The sequence below is a fragment of the Chiloscyllium plagiosum genome, chromosome 41 (genome assembly GCF_004010195.1).
Source record: "Chiloscyllium plagiosum isolate BGI_BamShark_2017 chromosome 41, ASM401019v2, whole genome shotgun sequence".
In the NCBI taxonomy this organism is placed as follows: domain Eukaryota; kingdom Metazoa; phylum Chordata; class Chondrichthyes; order Orectolobiformes; family Hemiscylliidae; genus Chiloscyllium; species Chiloscyllium plagiosum.
Window position 1 is genome coordinate 15,864,228 of NC_057750.1, and position 22,598 is coordinate 15,886,825.

The 22,598-nt window shown below is 42.3% G+C and overlaps 1 protein-coding gene across 5 annotated transcripts in view; it reads right to left on the reverse strand.

The window, feature by feature from the left end:
* Positions 1 to 22,598, reverse strand: part of zgc:154093 (uncharacterized protein LOC777623 homolog) — a 66,566-nt gene that overhangs the window by 28,632 nt on the left and 15,336 nt on the right. For 2 of the 5 annotated variants that reach the window (XM_043681013.1, XM_043681009.1), the window contains exon 2: positions 15,752 to 15,956. The exons of 2 other annotated variants lie outside the window; for them this stretch is intronic. The gene's annotated coding sequence lies outside the window, so the exon portion shown is untranslated. Of the gene's footprint in view, positions 1 to 15,751; positions 15,957 to 17,265; positions 18,071 to 22,598 lie in introns of those variants that run through there. One more of the 5 variants, XM_043681010.1, reaches the window with a different exon arrangement.

Below are 22,598 nucleotides of genomic sequence, written 5' to 3' on the forward strand. Positions count from 1 at the left end.
CAATCTAAACTTTGAAGGCTGCATTGAAGAAAGAGCCTACAGCCTTGCTAAATACCAAGCTCTCACAGTTCTTGTTTGATAATAGGACTACCATTAATGGAACCCCATGCATAACATGTATAATATTGGAACCAGCTCGCTTGATTGGCACTGAATCCACAAGTATCCACTCCCTCCACCATCGATACTCAGTAGGAGCAGTGTGTATTATCTACAAGATGCACTGCAGAAATTCACCAAAGATCCTCAGACAGTACCTTCTGAACTTGCGACCACTTCCATCGAGAAGGACAAGGACAGCAGAACTATGGGAACACCACCACCTTCAAGCTCAACTCCAAGCTACTCACCATCCTGACGTGGAAATGTATGCTGTTCTTGTCACTTGGTCAAAATCCTGGAATTCCCTCCCTAATGACATTGTGAGTCAACACACAGTAGAGGTTCAAGAAGGCAGCTCACCACCACTTTCTCAAGGGCAAGTAGGGATGGGCAATAAATGCTGACTAGCCTCTAAAAAACTGAATAAATAAAAAAGTAACACCAGCAGAGTTGCTTATAGGTATAAGCCTCCAAACAAGGAGGCTTACACGAAGTCTGACCTTCGTGGACTTGAGGGGAAGTGAGAAAAGGCATCAGGAACTCCAATGCCAGATTGAAGACTCTGCCAAGTGAGAGAGACAGTTGATACAGGGGACGAAGTTTGGTGTAAAAAATCACAGAAATAGTTCTACATGGACAAGAGAAAGTGAGGACTGTAGATGCTGGAGATCAGAGCTGAAAAATGTGTTGCTGGAAAAGCGCAGCAGGTCAGGCAGCATCAAAGGAGCAGGAGACTCGATGTTTCGGGCATAAGCCCTTCTTCAGGAATAGGTCAGGACCAGTCATTTATAAAGTTTGGGTAGGTGCGAAGGTCCAGAATTAGCATGTGGACCATTTGAAAGCAACCAATTCTGAAACGGTGCAGGAGCAAAACATGCCCCGCACCTCGGAACGTTTGGAAATGCTGCCAGCACAGTAGATTCACTCTCTCTGTCAAAGGTTGTTGATCCCTTTGAATCAGAGATGGACATGACGGAGGTAATCCTCAACACTTTTGCTGCTGGAAAAAGAGAGCAATTGTCAAACTAGGTCCAAGAGGTGAGCTCCCATGCTTTACGTGACACCCGTGTCAGACGCTGAACTGAAGGAACCTTACCCAGTGTTAAAACACTCCAGGAGGCTCTTCAAGAAAAAGTACTGGCTATTGTCCACTGACTAGGAGGGAGAGGGATGTAATGATTATAACAAGGTCAGCCAGGTGAATATGAGTTCCCTGATTGGGGCTCATGATTTGGAGATGCTGGTGTTGGGCTGGGGTGTACAAAGTTAAAAATCACACAACACCAAGTTATAGTCCAACAGGTTTAATTGGAAGCACACTGGCTTTCGGAGCGACGCTCCTTCATCAGGTGGTAGTGGAGGGCTCAATCCTAACACACAGAATTTATAGCAAAAATTTACAGTGTGATGTAACTGAAAATTATACATTGAAAAATTGAGTATCTGTTAAGCCTTTCATCTGTTAGAATACCATGATAGTTTCACTTATATCATGTGGAAATCACAAAACCTTTTTTTAAAAAGTTGCATTCTCAGGTTAATTGTTAACAATGGTGATAGCTAGACAATATGTTGAAGGTGTTAGCCCCCTGTGTTCTCTGTCTATACCATGATGTTTAGATTGATTCTAATCTAAAAAGTGAGATAACGGAGTTCTACATGAATGCATGCAGTTTTTGAGCAAAGTACAACGTAACCGTGCAAGTACAAATTCACCCCACAAAATATATTTGTGCATGTGGGTCTTTGTCTGTCTGTGTGTGTGTGTCTGTCTGGGTTGGGGGTTGTGTGTGTGAGAAAGTGTATGTGTGTATGTAGTGAGTGCAGAGTGTCTTAAGTCTGTGAGGGGGTGCATGCTTTTCACTGCTGCCTGTCCCGAAGTCCGCCTTGGAGGATGGTCACCCGAAGGTCCGCGAGCGAATGTCCTGGACCACTGAAGTGTTCCCCAACTGGGAGAGAACACTCCTGTCTGTTGATTGTTGTGTGCTGCCCATTCATCCGTTGTCGTAGCCTTTGCTCGGTTTCCCCAATGTACCATGCCTTACAGACACACACACTCCCACATTCACACATGCACCCCCTCACAGACTTAAGACACTCTGCACTCACTACACATTCACTTTCTCACACTCACAACCCCCAACCCAGACAGACACACACAGACAGACAAAGACCCACATGCACACATATATTTTGTGGGGTGAATTTGTACTTGCAGGGTTACATTGTACTTTGCTCAAAAACTGCATGCATTCATGTAGAACTCTGAGCTCAAAAACTGCATGAATTCATGTAAATCTCTGTTATCTCACTTTTTAGATTAGAATCAATCCAAACATTATGGTATAGACAGAGAACACAGGGGGCTAACACCTTCAACATATTGTCTAGCTATCACCATTGTTAACAATTAACCTGAGAATGCAACTTTTTAAAAAAAGGTTTTGTGATTTACACATGATATAAGTGAAACTATCATGGTATTCTAACAGATGAAAGGCTTAACAGATACTCAACTTTTCAATGTATAATTTTCAGTTACATTACACTGTAAATGTTTGCTATAAATTCTGTGTGTTAGGATTGAGCCCTCCACTACCACCTGATGAAGGAGCGACGCTCCGAAAGCTAGTGTGCTTCCAATTAAACCGTTGGACTATAATCTGGTGTTGTGTGATTTTTAACTCTGATTGGGGCTTTAACCTGGTCCAAACAGGGAGCCCTGGCTGACATATCAGATACTGACACTCTGGTGTATGAATCTGCATGATACAGTACTATAGTTAAGGATTGTTCCTGTGTAAATAGAAGAAAACTTGGTGACAGGATACTGGCCTCTGTGGAGTTATTTCACTCCCCTGGTCTTTCCCTAGAGCTCTGCAAATTCTTTTCAAGAACCTATCTAATTTCATTATTATTAAATCTGTGTCCACTACTGTTTCATATCATGAAATCTATACCACAGCAACTCACTTTGTAAAACTTTATTCTCATCTTTATCCTTCCCCAGTTCTTTTATCACCAATGTGTTCCTTCTGCTTAATGGCATTTCCTATTTACTTTCATCAAAGGCCCATACCATTCAGAACGTGATTCCTCAATATTTACAGAGAAGATGGAGGGGAGGCCAAAAGCAGCTGGAAAAGCAAGAGAGATGGAGATAATTTTGATTTTAAGGACAGAATTCAAGAATTCAACTCTATCCGCATTGGTGGCTAGGCCAGCAAGTGAGGAGGGAGGGAACACAAACAGGAGAGATCCAAATATTGGATATTGCACTCAATTCAAAATGAATGAAAGAGCACAGGATAATCAAAACAAAAGTCCAGTACAAGTCAACAAAATATGTTTAAAAGCTTAATTTCAAGGAGAACAATATTTAGAACCTGTCAGAATCAAGCCTTTACATTTTACTTAACCAATCATTTCTATATTTTCTATAAAACTGCGCAGCTCACCAATGGAGTATACTGGTAGGTGGTCCTCAACCTGGGGCCACAAGATGCATATTATTTATATCTGCCTGCATCCATATATGTGTATCTGCATGTGTGTGTGAGAGACAGAGATACAGAGTATCTGCATGTCCATATGTATTTGTGTCTGTCTGTTAAAAGTGTGTGTTTCTGTTGTGTATGTCTGAATGAGTGTGAGCGTGTCTGTGTATGTGTCTATGTGAGAGTGTGTGTATACAATGGTGTATGTGCCTGTGTGCGTGACTGTATTCACAAGTATGTATGCATACCTATCAGAGAGTGATTGTGTATGATTTAGGTCCACTGACTCACTTTATTGGGATTAATGATTCCTTCAGAGTAATTCCTCTCATTATATTGGGATTGGTGATCAGAAAATCAAGTACATGAAACAAAATTATATCCATTATAACCAGTGCAGACAATTATTGAAATTGTGTGATTGAAATTGTTCAAAACTCTCTTCCTGTACACATGCAAAATTGGAAGATTTGGCTGCAAATTGCTTGAGATGGGGTAAATATAGTGGGATCCAGGGCTCATTGGAAAATGTTGAACTATGGCAGTTCACTTATTCTAACAATTGATTCAAAGTTCTACTTTAAATGCTGCACTAATAAAGTACAAATGAACAACTTAAAAAGAATGCATGAACCAGCATCTGAAAAAGTAGGAAAAGTAGTGAGGTCCTGAAGGATGCTTTCATTCCTCTGGAACAAACTAGAAATGGGTGCACCCGAGATCTCTTTTGGCTACATTCTGAAAACGTAATCTGTGCATTCTGAGTAAATTCATCTTAAAAATAACTTCAAAGCAATAATTTATTCCAGAGCCTAATGGTGGTTTGTTGTACCAGTCTGACCTGTGGCTTAGTTGCTAACATCATCACTTGAGAGTGAGAAGATTGTGGGGATTCAATTGAAGAAAAGTTTTAAAAAATCAAAAAGAAACAAGTGTGTAACGGGGCAGGACAGAGAAGAATGAACAATATTCAATGTATGACAGGAAGGAGCACAAAACATGAGCAGTAAAATGCAACAAAAATTAAAACCAGAATGGCTAATAACAATAAAAAGTCCAAGCTTTCTTTCTGAATAAGAAGATAGCTGAATTGACGGCACCAAAAAAAAACTAAACACTTGATAGCTATTAAAGAGGTGACCAGGACGGGGAACTCAACATTCAAGGGTATTTGTCATCCTGGAAAAATAAGTAAAAAGGAAAAGCAGGTTGAGTAGCTTTGGTAATAAATATGGCATCAGTGAGTAGTGATATATGTGCAATAGGTCATGATCTAGGATCAGTTTGGGTTTAAATAAGAAGTATCAAGGGAAAGTAGTTACAGATGGGACTTGTTTAAAGGCCTGCAAAGACATGCCTCAGTGTAAGACAAATTATAAATCAAAAAATAATGGAGGTGTGTAAGAAGGTAGCAGAAAGTGAGAACTACAGATTCTGGAGATCAGAGTTGAAGAGTGTGGTACTGGAAAAGCACAGCCAATCAGGTAGCTGGAGAAGCGAAACTTCAAGCATAAGCTCTTCATCAGGAATGAGGGGGTGGCCCAAAGGGGTTGAGAGATAAATAGGAGAGCTGCGGATAGGTGGGAAGGAAGATGGACAGGTAGGACAGTTGAAGAGGGCGGTTCCGAGTTGGAAGGTTGGATCTGGGAAAATGTTGGGGGAGGGGAAATGGGGAAACAGGTGAAATCCACATTGATCCCATGTGGTTAGTGGGTCCCAAGGCGGAAAATAAGACGTTCTTCCTCTAGGCAACGGGTGCCTAGTTTGGCGGTGGAGGAGGCCCATGACTTGCATGTCATTGACGGAGTGGGAAGGGAAATTAAAGTGTTCGGCCAAAGGGCAGTGGGGTTGTTTAGTGCGTGTGTCCCAGAGATGTTCTCTGAAATGTTCCACAAGTTGGCATCATGCCCCCCAGTGTAAAGACCACATTGAGAGCAACGGACACAGTAAATTATGTGTTTGGAAATACAGGTAAATCTCTGTTGGGTGTGGAAGGATCCTTTGGAGTCTTGGACGAAGGTGAGGGGGGACATGTGGGTGCAGGTTTTGTACTTCTTGCAGTGGCAGGGGAAGGTGCTGGGAGTGGAAGGGAGGCTGGTGGGGAGCGTAGACCTAACAAGGAAGTCACGGAGAGAATGGTCTCTCTGGAATGTAGAAAGGAGTTGGGAGGGAAATATCTCTCTGGTGATGGGGTGTGTTTGTAGGTGGCGGACATAGTGGAGGATGATGCAATTTATCAGAGGTTGGTGGGGTGGAAGGTGAGGACGAGGAGGTTCTGTCCTTGTTGTGATTGGAGTGGTGGGGTTCAAGGGCAGAGGTGCGGGAAGTGGAGGAGATATGTTGGAGGGCATCCTCAACCAAGTGCGAGGGGAAATTGTAGTCTTTAAAGAAGGAGGCCATCTGGCCTATGGTGGAATTGATCCTCCTAGGAGCAGATGAGGCGGAGGTGGAGGAATTGGGAATAAAGGAGGCAGGAGGCAGGTTGAGAGGAGGTGTAGTCCAGATTCCTGTGGGAGTCGGTGGGTTTGTAGTAGATGTCCGCATTATGTCGGTCAATGGAAATGGTGATGGACTAGTCCATGAAGGGGAGGGCGGTATCCAAGATGGTCCAGGTGAACTTGAGGTCGGGGTGGAAGGTGTTTGTGAAGTTGATGAACTGTTCAATCTCCTCGTGAGAGCACGAGGTGGCACCAATACAATCATCAATGTAGTGGAGGAAAAGGTGGGGTATGGTGCTGTTGTAGCTGCGGAAAATGGCCTGTTCCATGTACCCAATGAAGAAGCAGGCAAAACTGGGGTGCATGCGGATGCCCATGACTATCCCTTTGGTCTAGAGGAAATGGAAGGATTCGAAGGAGAAATTGTTGAGGATGAGGACCAGATCAGCCAACCAAATGAGTGTGTCAGTGAAATGGTACTGATTGGGTCAGCAGGAGAGGAAGAAACTGGAGGCTTGGAGGCCTTCGTCATGGCAGATGAATGCGTACAAGGTCTGGAGGTCCATGGTGAAGATAAAGTATTGAGGGCTGGGGAAATGCACATGGCGGAGGAGGTGGAGGACGTGGGTGGTGTCCCAAACGTAGGTGGGGAGTTCCTGGACCAAGGGGGAACAGGACGATGTCATGATATGCAGAGATAGGTTCGGTGGAACAGGAGCAGGCTGCGACGATGGGTTGACTGGGGCAGTCAGGTTTGTGAATTTTGGGTAGGCGATAGAACCAGGCGGTGCGGATTCTCAGACTATGAGTTGGAGGCTGCTGGTGGGAGATCCCCTGAGGTGATGAGGTTGTGGATGGTCTGGGAGATGATGGTGATAGGAGGTGAGGTTGTGGTCGAGGGGGCAGAAGGAGGAGGTGTCTGCAAGTTGGTGCCTGGCTTCACTGGTGTACAGTCACTACGATTGTCTTGGGTGCTTTTATTTGTCATATTTACTGGACAAATCAGATAGGCAAGGGGACATGGAAATCAAATTTGTAGAGTGCATCACGGAATGTTTCTTAGAGGAGTACATTGCAAAGCCTATCCGGAAACAGGATATTTTAATCTAGTAATATATAATGAGGTAGGATTAATATGCAATCACATAACTGAGGATTCTCTAGATCTGATTGAGGTTTTTAAAATCATGAGTTAGCTAGATAGAATAGATAGGGTGAAACTATTTCAGTTAGTAAAAGAAACAAGGACGAGAGGGCATAGACTTAAAGTGATGTGCTAACAAAGCAAGGGTGATTTGAGAAAACCTTGCTCGGGTATTGAATGCGGTCTGGAAATCTGGTCAAAGCAGGTTCAGTTGAAGCAATTAAGAGGGCATTGGATGTTCTTTTGGATAGTAACAGTGTGCAGGACATGGGTAAAAGGCAGGAGACTGACACTAAATACAAACTGACTAGATAATAGAGCTGGTGCAGGCATAATGGGCCAAATGGTATCCTTCCACACCATTATAATTCTGTGATTCTAGGGGTAAGCAATCCCAGTAAGGTAGAATTTCACATTTAGTTTGAGGGAGAACAAATTGGATCTCAAACCAGCATCCCAAATCCATGACAGCCTGAACAAGGATCGATCCTGGTAGAGCTGGCACCAATCTGATCCACACCAACCATTCAGCCAACAATGCAACCAACAAACACCATCCCCAATCCCCACTCTCCCCGGCCACAATTCAAGGCGTTTGAATTGCTATGAGAATAGATATTTTTACATGCATGAGGTTGCAGTTTAGAGTTAAGGATAGTGACAGCACAGGCTCCAATTTCTTTTCATCACAGGCTGACCAGGAATCTCTCCCACTCTTATTGCCTGTCATTGGCATAGTTTACTGATTTACAAGGGGTGGCACGGTGGCTCAGTGGTTAGCACTGCTGCCGCACAGTACCAGGGACCTGAGTTTGATTCCTGCCTTGGGTGACTGTCTGTGTGGAGTTTGCACATTCTCCCCACATTTGCGTGGGTTTTCTCTGGCTGCTCTGGTTTCTTCCCACATTTCAAAGATGCGCAGGTCAGGTGAATTGTGTTGAGAGTGTGGTGCTGGAAAAGCACAACAGGTCAGGCAATATCTGAGGAGCAGGAGAATTGACATTTTGGGCATAAACCCTTCATCAGGAATTTTGTGAAGCAGATCAGGTGAATTGGTCAAGTTAAATTGCCCATTGTATTAGGTGCATTAGTTAGGGATAAATATAGGGTAGGAGAATGGGTCTGGGTGGGTTACTCTTCGGAGGGTCGGTGTGGACATGTTGGTCCAAAAGACCTGTTTCCATACTGTAGGGAATCTAATCTAATCTAATCTTGATTCTCAACCTATTTGGCTGTGTTCTGAATGCATTCTCTTTGGTCATTAAATCCTGCATGGTAACTTGAACCCAGAGCGTCTGGCTCAGAGACTACCACTTTGGCACAAGACCTCCTATAACAGTGAGTACACTTCAAAAACTAAGTAATTGGCTGTAAAACACTTTGTGAAGTCCTAAAGGATGGTCTACAATGGCAAGTCTTTCATTCCTCTGGAACAAACTAGAAATGAATGCACCCGAGATTTCTTTAGGTTACATTCTAGATAATGCCCATTGTGACTGAACATCCATGTACTAATCCCATTTGTATTTAGTGTTTAATCTGTAAGAAGATTAGCAAACATATCATCTATTTATAGCCCAGTATTAGGTCTTGCTCATCCAGTAAAACGTTTTAACGTAAAATCTGTCCACCGCAACTACGCGCAGGTGTTCCCACCAGGAGACATTTAAAAGTGCTGATTCTCCTAAAACTAGGCTCCTGTTAGAATACTTATGGGACTTGCCAGTACAGTGACATGGATTTGAGCAATGTTTCTGACATGGTCCCATATGATAGACTAGTCAGAACCCTTTGGATCCAAGGGCAAGATACAAATTTAATCCAAAATTGATCAGTAGCAGGAAACAAAAGGTAATGGTCAATGGGTATTTTTGTGACTGAGAGGGAATTTCAAGCAGAGTCCTGTACCAGATCACTTTTTTGTGGTATATTTTAATATTTTAGATTTAAGTGTAGGGACATGATTAATACTAAATCATATTCCTTTCTTTTTCCTTTCAATGCCTTCACATGTACAACTGGTGTCACAGAAGATGCATAGGGCCAATTTCTTGGAGGACCACAGTCCTTTTGAGGGCAACATCTTCACTGAAATGGGTGGGAATAATGGGTGACATTTTAAAAATTATTTTTATGGGATGTAGGCGTTGCGCGCAAGGCTAAAATTTGTTGCCCGGTTCTAAATACTCTTGAGAAAACGTGCTGAGCTTGCCTTCTTGGACTGTGCAATCCATCTGATTGGCTCATCTACAGGTCTGTTAGGGGAAAAGCTCCAGGATTTTTACCCAGTGACACTAAAGGAATGGTAATACATTTCCGAACAGGTTGGTGTGTGGTTTGGAGGGGAACCTGTAGGTGGTGGTATTCCCATGTGCCCATTGCCCGTGTGTTTCTGGGTGATAGAGGTCACAGGATTTCAAGGTGCTGTTGAAAGCGGCTCAGCAAATTGCTGCAGTGCATCTTCTGGATGGTACACACAACTGCCACTCAGTGTCAGATGTGAAGGAATGAATGTTAAGGTGTTGAATGGGGCATTTCTTTCCCCTGGATTGTGAGGAGATTCTTGAGTGTCGTTGGAGCTGCACATATCCAGAAAAGTGGAGAGTATTCCAGAGTTTCCAGCTCTGATGTGGTCTTACAGTGTTAGTAGTTACATGGCTAGTTTAGTTTAGTTTCTGATCGATGTTAACCTCCAAAATGTTGACAGTGGAGAAAATCAGTGATGGCACATCTCACCACCTTTCTTATACTAATGCTCTCAGCAGGGCCAACCTCTCTTTGTTTCATTGCAGACCCACAGTAGGGTAGAAAGGGTTACATTAGGTAATGGGGTGGCTAGCATTTGTCTTCTGACCCACTACAAGGAGAGAATCCTTGGCTGAGTGGGAGATGATCAAGACTGCTCACATGGTAATGCCAAAACTCATTCCCTGGCATCCAAGTAAGAATTATTATCATGTAATTTTATTGCACAACAGGAAAAGTGAAGAAAGAACAAACCAAAAAGCTTGTGCAAATAAACAGAAGCTGCTTCTTCTTCAGAATCAAGACATTAAGTCAATGATGACTTCACCCAACTCAGTTTCATTAGAAAGGCCTGTCAATGAATCCTGTCTAGCTGAGTGCACCCAATGCTGCTGCGCTCTGTCATGGTTAATGTGATGTTCCTCATGATTAACATCCATATTCCTCACGGGAAGAATGCTGTTGTTCTCATAGCTCCTCATCATCTACTGCATCCCCTTTACAACTGCTGTAGTTGTCCGGAGCACAGCATGCAAGGATTATATAGTGCACTGTGTCTGTAATGTAGTGGAGTGGAAGGAACCCTGTCTTTGCAAGGGAACCTCTTGAGAAGGCCCACCAACTGGTCCTTGATGTCCATGGTAGAGAAATAGCTACTCTGCATTTATGCTTGGCCTCAGACAAGGTGTTTCGTTAACAGAGTCACTAGCCATGATTGAAGAGGGTAGCTGTTATCTCCCAGCAGCCATCCTAGTAAGGTATCCAGCTCTTGCAATGAAGCAGAAACCTGAGAATTATCAAAGATAGAGGCTTCATAGTAGCTTCCAGGATACATGGCGCAGATGTCTAAGATGCAGTTGCAAGGATCATGAATAAGTTGAACATTGCCGAATTGAAACACTTACCTTTCAATGAAGTTAGTCGTGTTGCAACACGGAGCTCTCAATGCTATATTTGTATAGTCTACAGTGCCCTGAATCTGGAATGCTCCAGCAGATGAAAAAGTTCTGGTTTGGTATCACGGGCATCCTTATTTAGTGGCAGCACAATGACTCACGTGCAGGATTTGCCATCAAAGGCAAAAAACTGTGGGCATCTTACACTTTCATCGCTTCATGAAGGGTCCTTCTCATATGAGTTCTTCATTTTGAGGATGTTCTGCAGCCGCTGTAGGTTGCTGCTGATCCTAATCTTGTGGACACTTAAATTCCTCAATTTATATGGCCACTTGTTATATAGTGGCAACAACATTCGTGGGTGGCACGGTGGCACAGTGGTTAGCACTGCTGCCTCACAGCGCCCGAGACCCGGGTTCAATTCCCGCCTCAGGCGACTGACTGTGTGGAGTTTGCACGTTCTCCCCGTGTCTGCGTGGGTTTCCTCCGGGTGCTCCGGTTTCCTCCCACAGTCCAAAGATGTGCAGGTCAGGTGAATTGGCCATGCTAAATTGCCCGTAGTGTTAGGTAAGGGATAAATGTAGGGGTATGGGTGGGTTGCGCTTCGGCGGGTCGGTGTGGACTTGAAGGGCCTGTTTCCACACTGTAAGTAATCTAAATCTAATCTAACAGTGATTCTGGCTGCAATACCTGGTTTTCTCTGGTAACAATTCAATGATCCTGTGTGGGAAATTTTAGAATCAAAGCAACCCCTTAGTAAAATGTGATCAGTCAGTAGCTGCAGCAAATACAACTGACAGTTTACCATAGTACTCAATACAGTAGGACATGGAGGACTCAGACAAGGAGTGCAATGGATTGTCTCCACATGGGCCTTTCACACAGTACACCTTATTCAGGTGCACAAGCTATGTTGTACACATACAGTTGGAGATAGTAAATGGGGTAGGATCAATGACACCTTCTCTCCCCACAGTCACCCCTGTATGGCCCAAGAAAGGCAATATTGCATTTAATTGTAAAATATTTACAGTTCAGTGTGAGGAGAAAGAAGCTAAGGGTCCCTGTACAGACTACAATATCTTCGAATGTTTGTGAATTGCTGTCTGCCAGAGGCAATTTATAGCTCACCTGAGATTACTTTGTTTCGAGGACAGGACTAGAATTAATTTGTGATGATTAATATCATGGGCTAGATTACTTATGCCCAGGATTTGTATTCAATATAACTAGTCACTACATGAGGTATACATGTAAAATGCTGTGATTACACATCACGCACAATGCTCCTGCAACCAAATAAAATCACTTACTCTACTCACCCAGGATGTTCTAGCAACTTTTTTTCATTCTCATTATGCACTTGTGATTTGGATGAGGATGAAGTCAACACAGCTAATGCTCCAGAAAGTGAGTTGCAGGTTCTGCATGCTATTCTAAGTGCCCCCTGAAATGTTCCTTTCTACCGCTTCACATTCCAGGGGTAAAAACAGTGACTGCAGATGCTGGAAACCAGATTCTGGATTAGAGGTGCTGGAAAAGCACAGCAGTTCAGGCAGCATCTGAGGAGCAGTAAAATCGACGTTTCGGGCAAAACCCCATTCCAGTCCAACCCTTTTGTTTAATGCTTGACTTCTCCATTTTATGCCGAGCCCCAGGCCCGCAGGATAGTAGCACTTAATAAGGTGATGCAATGTCTCTCCGTCAAACCCAGGGCAAATGACCCCAAGACGCCTGGAGTACTCCCACATTATATCATCTACTTATGTATTGAGTTGTCAGTCTTCACAGCAATTGCCTCCTCTGCATTCCAACATGCTGTATCCTATCTCCACATTTGACTGAACCAACATTGCCACCATAGCAGTGGCTCCTGATAATACTCTCTTGAGTTTCAGTGCATAGATTCCCAAGATTGATTGTGGCCCACTCCCTTGATAGGATTAAGGTTAGATGTACCAGAAGCCTGACTGATCTCTATTGAACTCCTTGACTAACTACCAATTATCTTAGATTAATTGGACTTGACCTGCAGGCCTGAACATAGTCCATTCCACGAACTCTAACAACACAAATCCCAGACCCTGCCTGACCGTAGTCCCACTTGACTGGACAAAGGACTACTCCCTCAGATTTTCAGACATGGCAATATGGTTGAAATCAAGCAGTGTGCTTGCTACATAAGCTGCTGCCACATGCTGTAGATGTGGCACTGCTATAGTATGTTGGCATAGCAACATGTCCATCCCTTCAGCTGGCAAACCTGACAAGCTGCCTGACTTTCTGCCTGTCCTAAAAGGTAAGACAAGACAGAATTACTGTGATCTTGTGATCTCTGAATGGAGTGGCAAGTAGCAAAAAGCAAGGCAACACAGGGATGCTGTGAACATTCAACTAAGTACAAAATGAGTGAACGGTAAGAAGCAAGCTAAGAGTCCTGATCTGATCGAGTAGATGGGTAATTTTCTCTGAATACAAAGCTGTCTAAAAGCAGTATTTCAAGGAAAGGTTTCGGTAACATCCAAAGTGCAGTTTGAAAGTATTGACTCGTATTATAAGTGACTCTGAGATGTGTGATTATGATGTGGTGATGCTGGTGAAGATGTTGGCAAGCTGCAGCCACCAAGTAACTGTTCTGATTTTCATTTCAGGAATTAGCACCATCTAGTTTCTTACTGTTACCTGGGAAAATAGTGATCTGCATGTAAATAGGCAAGCTTATATAGTAATTAAATGTCAACAAATGTAAAAGGCCCTTGGCCTGCTCATGAGACGGAGTCTCCTTTGTCTGTCCAAAGCTTGTGGGGAAAATCAGATTTTATATCTTGATGTCTAGAATCTCATTTTTTTCATTCTTGTCATATATTTCTCACTGTCCCACCATTGCCCATAACATTTGTAACTGGGAAAATTCCACCTCGAGGCTGGATTTAGAAACTGGAGCAAGAACAAAGAGAGGGAATATTTAACTCAAGAACGATCTTCAAGACATACTTCCCCTGTAACAGTATGTGATGTATTACACCAAATGGACTGCGGTGATTCAAGAGGGCAACTCATAACTTTCTTAAGCACAACTAGGGACAGGCAATAAATGCATGCTCACATTTTGTGAGTGAATAGAATAGTTCAATTGTGTTTATCATTAAATGTTTTAGACATAATACTGAAATATAACATTGATAGTAAAGATGGGAGATATATCCACAGCCTATAATGGGAACAATTAGCAACAATCTGGCTAGCAGAGGGACAATAAGACATTCCAAGTGAAGACAGGTGTGCGACATGGCTGTGTATTATTCAGTTTATACACAGAACAAATATTCAGAAAATTAGATATAATTCAAGGATAAAAATTGGAGCTGAGAACACAAATATGTAGTATGTTGATGACGCCTGCAGATTCAGAAGGCACTCTACAAAATATTGAAAATCAAATAAACTCTCAGTTTAGAATATGAATTGAACACAAACACCAAAAATACAAAAACTATGTTAGTCAGAAGGAATGGAAGAAACTAGTGTGATATTGCCGGGCCTACTGAGTATTTCCAGTATTTTGTTTCATTTTGCCTTTGCAATCATCACTACACTCAGTTTTTTGTCTTCCTCCTCAATTGTTATATACACGCTGGTGGTGCCCCATTAATCCAGAGGAATTCATGCTGCTCTAATGTAACCTATTGTAATTGGCTTGCATTAATTTTGAAGGAGGCTTGATAGCAGATTACTAATTATATTCTGGCTGTTCAAAGGGGCGCTTGACTGAATATTGATGAGTATGGCACTTTAGTGGAAATTGTTTGTTGACATTCTTGCTTTTAGTTAACTTAGGTTCAGTGGTGTCATCACTGTAACTTTGGATATTATCATGTTGTGTTACATCTCACAGCTAGTGGGCAATATGCCTTTAAAAGTCATGCCCATTATAACATCACCATATGACTTAATAAAAGTCCCCAGTCTCCACATTACTGGGACCACTTGCAGCACGATATGTTGAGAGAAGCATTCTGTGGTTTGTGACTAATTTGTTGAGTATTAGACTGGACATGGCAGTCTCTGTAATCAGGAGAAAGTGAGGACTGCAGATGCTGGAGATCAGAGTCGAGAGTGTGGTACTGGAAAAGCACAGCAGGTCAGTCAGCATCCGAGGAGCAGAAGAATTGACATTTCGACCATAAGCCCTTCATCAGGAAGGGCTTATGAAGGAGCAGTGGTCTGAAAGTTAGTGCATCCCATTAAACCTGTTGGACTATAACCTGGTGTTGTGTGATTTTTAACTTTGTATACCCCAGTCCAACACTGGCATCTCCAAATCATGATTGAGATATCAGAACCTTAATAAATGTCGACTGAACCTTTCTACACTATACACGATATGGCCCATGTCTAGTTTTCATGTCACAGTAGCTAAAATATGTATTACTTCAGAAGACATAAATATCTTGAAGGTAAAAGTTCATGACTGCATCCATAGCAGATAATGAAGACACAACAGATTAGGGTTAATAATGTGGCTATTTATAAAGAAATGGCTCCAAGTTATTAGATTATGGTGGCAGCAGTGGGATCTGGATATTGTTGTCACTATGACATGTGACTTAATAATGAAAAGATTTATTACTTACCAGCTGTGAGACATAAAACATCAAATCTAATTAAGGTTAAATGGCAAATAAACCATGGAGCTTTTCTTAAAGAGCTTAAAATAATTGTACATTTAAGTTTAAAATTATCATGAGTAACAATTAAATAAGTATGAGTGATAGAGATGTAGACATATACTATATTCCTTCCATCACTGATGGACACTGGTAGCAATGCGTTCCATCAGTTACAAAAATATTTCACATTTAATATTTCTTGGAGGACTTAGATTTTGAAGCATTGTGGAAAATGGATATATTTCGAATGCAGAAATACCTGGAGTGGTCTCTTCAAAAGTATTAATTGGAAGGTCTCTGTGGATATTGGAGATAATTTTTAAACAAGGCTTTCTAGAAATTGCATGACCGGTGATACTGCTTGCTTTGTTGTGTCCTCTGCCGGAGCTGTTTGAACAGTGACTGGTCTTCAATTGAAATTAAGAGTTTGAGAGGCAGGGTTATCCAGTCGATCACTCAAATTTCTGAAAAAAAGAAAATCCTTTTGAGTTCAGCTTGTAGATTATTGTTCTTCTGAATGAGTGATTCAAGGAACATCTTAGTATTGTATTTCCTGACCAAGTTGTGTCTGCAAAGACCCGAGAGACAACCACATATGATTAGTGCCTTGACGGCACATGCCAGGATATCACATATTTTGAAATGTCCTACACTTTATCCTCCAAGAACAATCCATTTGCCTAAAATGTTTTTTAAAATGACAATCTCTGCAGAATTTGTAGACGCGGGTGTTGGATTAGGGTGTACAAAGTTAAAAATCACACAACACCAGGTTGTAGTCCAGCAGGTTTAATTGAAAGCACTAGCTTTCGGAGCGCTGCTCTTTCATCATGTGGTTGTGGAGAATAAGATTGTAAGACACAGAAATTTATAGCAAAAGTTTACAGTGTGATGTAACTGAAATTATATACTGAAAAAGACCAGGATTGTTTGTTAAGTCTCTCATCTTTTAGAATGACCATGTTGGTTTCAGCTCTTTCATATGTAAATTGCAAAACTTTTTTAAAAAGTTACATTCTCAAGTGAACTTTAACAATTGGTGTTTACAATAATTGGTAGGGGACAGGGTTGGGGGCGAGGGGGGTGGGGGCGGACAGGGGTGGGTTTTCGCACACAGTGTGCTTTTGCCTTGTGTCCCGAGCGGGGAGCAGACTTCACAGAAAAGACCGAGCCCCAGAGGAAATCAATTAACCGAATGATCAATTATCCGAACAAAATAGTGCCCGCCCATCTCGTTCGGATAATTGAGGTTTCTCTGTATTCCCCTTTTTTTTCTGATTATATTGATATGTCAGTCACTTGCTTTGAATTTTGGTAAAAACATCTGGATCATAAATTTGTTTGTTCTCTCCACATACCCTGACCCATGGGTCACATGCTTCCCCTTTCTCATCTTCTCCCCTCCTGAAGGCACAACATTGTCAAACTGATAGCAAAGTGCTCTAATCAGCTAAAAGCAGATTAATTCCTGAATTACACAACAAACCAAAATCACTTTTCCTCCATACAAATCCTGCTGTGCAGCTGTTAGATACATTTCCAATTTCATCATGCGTTGAAATCATGTTTGGTAATATTACTAACGGACGCATTAAAATTCATAAGATTCTGACTGTCATTTAACAGAAGCATTAAGGTATGGATATTATAACAGTGTAGAAAATAATGTAATTTGAACTCAACAAATCTACTATAAATAACATTCAATATGATTTAAAGTCCCTCAAATTAAGAGAGTAATATTCAATTATAAGGTTCAGAAGTTCGTATTACCTTCATGTAAGCACAGGTCTCCAATCTTCTTCAACATCAAGCTTAGGCTTGCCAACTTCATCACCCCGGTGTGTGCTGACCCATAAATGTTTCTGATCATGAAATAGCCTCACCCATTTCAATTTATTTTAACATCCTCTAGATGTACAAATCCCTGAGCATTCTGCGTTCCTCAAATTCTAGCATCTTGATTTGATTTATTGTCACGTGTACCTAAGTACAGTGAAAAGCTTTGTTTGTGAGCTTTACAGGCAGATCATAGTAAGCAAGGACATGCAGATCATAGAGTGAAAAAACTTGGGACAGAGTGAGGCTTACAGTTTACACTGCATAGGACATGCATGAAGCAAGATCAACATTGATAAGATCAACATTATTTGAAGTTTAGAGAATCCATTCATCATTCCAATAACAGTAGGGAAAAGCTGCTTTTGAACATATTGGTGCATGAGTTAAAGCTTCTGTATCTTCTGCCTGATGGAAGAAGTTGTAGGAAAGTATTAGTGGAATGGAATGGGTCTTTGATGATGTTGGCAGCCTTTCCATGGCAATGAGAGATGTAAATGAAGTCCATGGATGGAAGGTTGGCTTCCGTGATGGTCTGGGTTATGCACACAACCTTCGGTAGTTTCTTATGGCCCTGGAACAGCAGATGCTGTACCAGGCCATTATACACCTGGATAGTATGCTTTCTATGGTGCATCTGTAGAAGTTAGTGAGGGTCCTTTTAGACATACCCAATTTACTAAGCCACCTGAGGAAGAAGAGGCATTGTTGTGCTTTCTTGACCATCGCATCTACATGGCAAGTCCAGGACAGGTTGTCAGTTATCGTCATTCCTAGGAACTTGACATTCTCAAACCTCTCAACCTCCACTCCATTGATATAAATGGGGGCATATTCTCCTTTCTTTCTGAAGTCAATGATCAGTTCTTTTGCTTTGGTGACATTCAGAGAGAGGTTGCACCACCCCACCAAGTTCTCTATCTCCTTTCTGTATTCTGACTCATCGTTGTCTAAAATCCATCCTACCATTATAGTGTCGTCAGCAAACCTGGAAATGGCGTTTGCTTGGAATTCGGCTACAAAGTTGTGGGAGTACAGTAGGGGGCTGAGAATGCATCCTTGTTGGGGCTCTTGTTTTGAGGGTTATTGTGGAGGAGATACAGTTGTCTATGTTCATTGATTGTGGTCTATGGGTCAGGAAGCTGAGGATCCAGTTGCAGAGGGCAGAGCCGAGACCTAGTCTCGGAGTTTTGAGATTAATCCGGAGGGTTAATGGTTTTGAAAGCGGAGCTGTAGTTGATGAGCAGGATCCTGACGTAGGCGTCCTTGTTGTCCAGATGTTCCAAGGATCAGTGTAAGGCTCAGGACATGGCATCCGCTATGGACCTGTTGCATCGGTAGACAAATTGCAGGGATCACGGCAGGCTGGGAATCTAGAGTTGATGTGGGCCATGACCAGCATCTCAAAGCACTTCACCTTTGTGAAGGTCAGTGCCACTAGGTGATAGTTATTAAGGCACATTACATACGCTTTCTTAGGTACTGGGATGATGGTGGTTGTCTTAAAGCAGGTGGGGATTACAGCTTGTGGGAGGGAGAGGTTGAAGATGGCAGTGAATACCTCCATCAGCTGGTCTGCACAGGATCTAAATGCACAGCTGGGGACCATCAAGGCCCGTCGCTTTTCTTGGGTTGATTCTCAGGAACACCAATCTGACGTCTGCAGTGGTGATGGTGAGAACAGGTGCGTCTGGGGTGGTCAGGTCAGGTGACACTGCGCCACTGGCATTCTGCTCGAACCGAGCATAGAAAACACTGGGTGCATCAGAGAAGGATGTGTCTTTGTCTGCTATCTTGCTCTGCTTCATTTAGTACCCTATTATGTTCTTTAGGCTTTGCCACAAGTGGTGGGTGTCCGTATGGTTGGTTTGGGCCTCTAACTTGGTCCGGACTGCCTCTTGGCATCCCTGATGGCTTTTTTAGGAGATTATATCTGGACTTTCTATATAGGTCTGGATTGTCTGACTTGAATGCTGGTCTTCAGTAGGCAGTGGATTTCTCGGTTCATCCAAGGTTTCCGGTTGGTGAACACCCAGATTAACTTCTTTGGCATGCAGGCCTCCATACATTTATGAATAAAGTCTGTGACGATGTTGGCATACTCGTTAGGTTTTCCGCTGAATACTTGAATACGGTCCAGTCCACTGACTCCAAGCAGTTCTGAAGATGCTCTTCTGCTGCCTCGGACCAGCACTGTATTTCTTTCTGTGAAGGACCCTTCCATTTCAGCTTCTGCTTGTAAAGGAGGAAGAAGTGTTGTAATTTGCACCTCCCTGATTTTCACTTCTTTACCATTAATATGTAAGCCTTCAGCTGCAAGATCCTAAGCTCTGTAATACCTCTCCCTAAATCTCTCTATCTCTTTCCTCCTTTAAGAGGATCCTTAGAAATTACCTCTTTGACCAAGCTTTTGTCTGTCCTAACATGGCTCAAAAAAAGGGATCCACTGCAGGCAGAGTCAAGATAACATTTGATGGGGAATAAGGAAATGGCACAGAAACCAAACAAATACTTTGTGTTTGCTTTGACATATGAAAATATTGAAAATACTTTTGTCCAGAAATAATGGAGAATCTAGGGACTAATATAAATGAGGAACTGCAAGATATTAATATTCGTAAAGATAAACTCGAGAGAAATCCCCTCGACCTAGATCTCAGAGTGCTGAAAGAGGTGTCTGTAGAAATAGTAGGTGCATTGGTTATCATCTTGCAAAATTTTACATGCCCAGGAATAGTTCCTGTGAATATAACCCAAGAATTTAAAAAATGAGAGAGAAGGAAAAGGGGGAACTACAAATCTGTTAATTGATATCAGAGGGAAAATGCTAGAATCTATAAATAAATAATGTGATAAGGGGACACTGAGAATGTGATGGTAGTATTAGCAAGAGTCAACATGGATTTGTGAAAGGAATATCATTTCCAAACAGATCAGTCAGGGGATTTTTTTGGAAATATAACTGGCAAAATAGATAAGGGAAAACTGGTTGAAGTGGTATATTTAGCTTTACAGAAAGCTTTTGATAAGGCACCAGATAAGAGATTAGTAAACAAAATTAGAGCACATGGGACTCAGGGATTATACTAGCATTGATTGACAACCTGTTAACAGACAGAAAATAGATGATAGAATTAGAGTTAGGTTTCTTGTCATGTGTACTCAAGCGCAGGGATATGTGAGTACTGCAACATACAAAAGTATACAAGAGTCGCTATTTCTGGTGCCATCCTAGGTATAGATACCGAAGCACAAAATTTTAGGTTTAAATTAGAAAAATAAACAAATAAAGGTAAAAGTTCAGCATTGAGTCCTTCTAAAACAGGGAGGCCACACTGGGCTTCACTTCAAGGCTGCGAGTGCACACTGGTCTTCCTCAATGAGGCCAGGAGCCTGTGTTGGGCTTCCTCGAGACCAGGAGTCCATGCTGGGCTTCTTCAAGGAGGCCTGGAGTCCACATTGAGATTCCTCAAGGCTGGAAGTCTGTGTTGAGCTTCCAGGAGCCTGGGAGTGACCCGTGTCAATCCCCACTGGGTTTCCTTAAGGTCGGGAGCCCCATGTGTCTGGGCTGGCTCAACTCTCCACCACCGATGCCATCTGAGGAAATGAAGGTAAGTAGAGAGAAAAGAAGAAACCGAAAGAAACAAAAACACAAAAAGAGAAAAAGAAGGAAAGGACACGATCCAGCTTAGGATCCATATTTCACCGCCATCTTGTCCATGCAATAGAAATAAATGGGTCATTTTCAGATTGGCAGGCTGTACCTAGGGATGTGCCACAAGGATCAGTGCTTGGGTGCCATCTATTCACAATCTATAATCAATTATTTGGGATTAGGAATTTTTTTTATTCTCTTGTGTTACTGGCTGGCCAGTATTTATTGCCCATCCTTACTAGCCCTTGAGAATGTGGTGATGGTGAGCTGCCTTCTTGAACCGCTGCAGACTATGTCTGTTGGTAGACCCACCATGCTGTGAGAGAGGGTGTTCTAGGAGTTTGACCCAGTGACAGTGAAGGAATAGCAATAAACTTTCAAGTTAGGATAGTGAGTGGCATGGAGAACTTGGAGCAGATGGTTTCCTATTGATCTGCTGCCCTCGTCCTTCCAGATGAAAGTGGTTGTGGTTCAGTAGGTGCTACCTAAGGATTCTGCAGATAGTACACACTGCTGGTACTGAGCGTTGGTGGTGGAGGGAATAGATGCTTGTGGATATGGTGCCAATCAAGCAGGCTGCTTTGTTCTGGATGATATTAGCTTTGAGTATTGTTGGAGCTGCACTCATCTACACACTCCTGGTATTAGTGCCTTGTAGATGGTAGACAGGATTTGGGAAGTAAGGAGGTGAGTTACTCAATGCAGTATTCCTAGCCTTTGACCAGCTCTTGTAGCCAGTGCATTTATATAGCGAATTCAGATGAGTTTCTGGTGGTAAACCCCACGAAGCTGATAGTGGGGGATTCAGAATTAAATGTCAAGAGGTCGGGGTTGGAATGTATTCTATGTCTCTCCAATAAGAGACATAGATACATAGAGCAGTACAGCACAAGAATAAGCCCTTCAGCCTACCATGTCTGTGTAGACCATGATGCCATTCTGAACTAATCCCAACTGCCTACACATGATCTGTACCCTCTCTATTCCCTGCCTGTTCATGTGTCTATCTAAGTGCCTCTTAAACTCTGCTAACATATCTGCTTCTATCATCTCCTCAGGCAGTATGTTCCAAGCACCTGCCACTCTGCATAAAAACAAACTTTCCTTGCACATCTCCTTTAAACTTTTTCTCTTTCACTTTAAACCTATAGCCCTTTATAGTTGACATTTCCACCTGGGAAAAAGATTCTGCCTACTCACCCACTTCATGCTTCTCATAATTTTATATACTTCTATCAGGTCCCTTAGCCTCCGACACGCTCATGAAAAAAATCCACATTTATCAACCTCTCCTTATAGCTAATACACTCTGATTCAGGCAATATCCTGACAAACCTTTTTTGCATCCTCTCCAAAGCCTCCATATCCTTCCTATAGTGTAGTGACAAGAACTGCACACAATACCCTAAAAGTGGCCAATCTAAAGTTTTATGCAACTGCAACATAACTTGCCTATTTTTATACTCAATGCCACAACTGATGAAGTTTAAAATCACACAACACCAGGTTATAGTCTAACAGGTTTACTTGGAAGTACAAGCTTTTGGAGCACTGCTCCTTCCTCATGTAGCTAGTGTGGCAGGATCATAGGACACAGAATTTATAGTAAAAG